Source organism: Ixodes scapularis, unplaced genomic scaffold (assembly GCF_016920785.2).
Source record: "Ixodes scapularis isolate PalLabHiFi unplaced genomic scaffold, ASM1692078v2 PGA_scaffold1__304_contigs__length_218370807, whole genome shotgun sequence".
Lineage (NCBI taxonomy): Eukaryota > Metazoa > Arthropoda > Arachnida > Ixodida > Ixodidae > Ixodes > Ixodes scapularis.
In genome coordinates, this window is record NW_024609846.1 from 146668350 (window position 1) to 146670646 (window position 2297).

Genomic DNA, 2297 nt, shown 5'->3' on the forward strand with positions numbered 1-2297 from the left:
TTCTGAGCGTGCGCATTAGCCATTTTCTACGAAACATGAGACGCCGCGCATGTGTCCACAGCCCAGTGACTCAGCATTTTTCGTCCGTGTGATAAGCGCTGGAAATGTCTATAAGAGCAGAGCTACGTTTCGGGTGGAAATAGATCGGTGACATGAGATTTCTATGACAGATGCCAGTTCTCTATGGCGCATGCCATTTTTTCAAGGTGCGCTCCCTTTTAAGCGCTGACAGTGTGACCTCACGTGACACCACGACTTACCGCCGTGAGTCACGTGATCTGACCTCACGTAACGCCACTATGTGGCACCGTGACGTTACGTGACCTGACACATGTCATGAGGTTACGTGATTCGCAGTGACACCAGCCGCGTGACCCACAGTGGCACCAACCACTGGATCTCATGTGACCTAATGGACGTAACCCCTTCACATGAGCCGTACTGGCACCTGCCACGTGAGCCGTAGTGGGATCAATCACGAGGCACGGTGACGCCAACCCCGTGACCTGACGTGGCCTAACACAAGTCACGCGGCCACGTGACCAGACGTGGCTAGCTGACACACGTCATGTGATAACATGACCCGTAGTGGCACTAGCCACGTGACAGTCAACGTCACTAGATCGGCTCACTTAAGGAACTGACGAAAGGGCTGTGCGGCTGAAGTTTCGCTGTGCATACTGCCGACGCGCATACTGTTGGGGTCTGCCGACGTAGGTGGACAGGAAATAGTTTGCCACCAGATCTAAGTGCCTCCACTGGGATAACCTCCAACACATCTTGAAAGGCGGGCCACTGGGATTTCAGCGGTCGGGAGAAGTGGCAGAGACATGAACATCCTTATCTGAAAAATGAACGGTATTAGTGTATTGGGCCTTGACATAAAAGAACTTTCATACCATATCCATAGAAGCCCAAGTCACTCACCTGCACTGCAAAGTTCTCTTGTGCGTTTTATGTGTTCTGCAGGCCGGAAGCGCAGACCCCCCGGTACACCAACTAACTCAAGTAAAAAAAAACAAAACGAAACTATAGAATTTTGGCGTTAAGTATAAGATCTAGGACGGCCCTCATAGCCGCGATCTCAAAGTCAGAGAACACGGCTTCACAGTGCTGTGGGGACCCATGGCGTTGAGAAAAGCAAAAAACGAAACAAAAAAACATAGCAGAAGATTATAAAAAAAATTTCCGTCCAAAATTATTTAAGTAATTATTTCCTATCGCGCCACTTTTTAAAAACTGGGTTATATCCGGGTTCATTAATAATGACAAAGGTTCGTCTTATTTTTAAGGGCGGAAATACTAATGCTAACGACCCTGAAAATTATAGACCAGTATCAGTTTTAAAGAGCATAAACACACTATTCGTAAAGCTCATAGTAAAACGTATTAACGCCTTCTTGGATTAATTTCATATAACCCCCTCAAACATTGCATTTCAGAAGGTAGAGAAGTGCTGCTTCATTTGCTCCTTAAGTGTCCTGTTTGGACAACCCTTCATATGCTTGGGTCTTCTACCTGACCGTCTTTAAATACTTTCTGGCCGCGTCCCTGGAAACTCAATTTTTCGCTTTAATTTTTCTTAACTTCCGCCTTTTCATTTCTCTTCTTTCTTTCTAACCTTGCGTTGTTCGTCGTCTGGTGCTTCGACCGAACCAACTGGCAGCACTTTAAGAAATCTGGAATGTCTGCTTTCTCATAAAGGACTTGCGAGAGGAAAATATTGCAACCTACGAAAGAAAAAAAAATTGGGTTGTGTGTATGTTTATACAGCCTAGAACTTGGTCTGCCTCACAGGGGCGACGAGTCTCCCAGCTGTAGATGAGCAATTTAGCCAGTGCAGTAGAACCGCTAGCCTGGGGTCTTTAACGTGCACCACGCAGTAGTGATACACGACCGCACGCCGGTACGATGCTCATCCAGATCGAAACGGGCAGGGGTGGGGATTGAACCCAGGATCCCTGGGTTCTGCAGCGCGAGCTTTCGCTCCACGTGCTCCGAGCTGGTGTGCGCTAGCCCACTCGGCCACCGATCCCCCATCTACGAAAGAAAAAGTTTGGTGTGTGTATGTTTATGCAGCCTGAACTTATACTCCGAAACAACCCTTAAAGTGCCCTAAGGAGGTTTCTGAGATCGCCTAAATATGGCGATAACTCGCTCTGCTGACTCTAGATATTCTACAAATCCCTAAATCATGACAATACGCGGCCGATTTACCCGTTAAAAAAAGCAATCAAAGATCGCAACACATCGATTTCATCTCCGGCGATGAGTGGAGCACGTTCCGAAACCAGGAC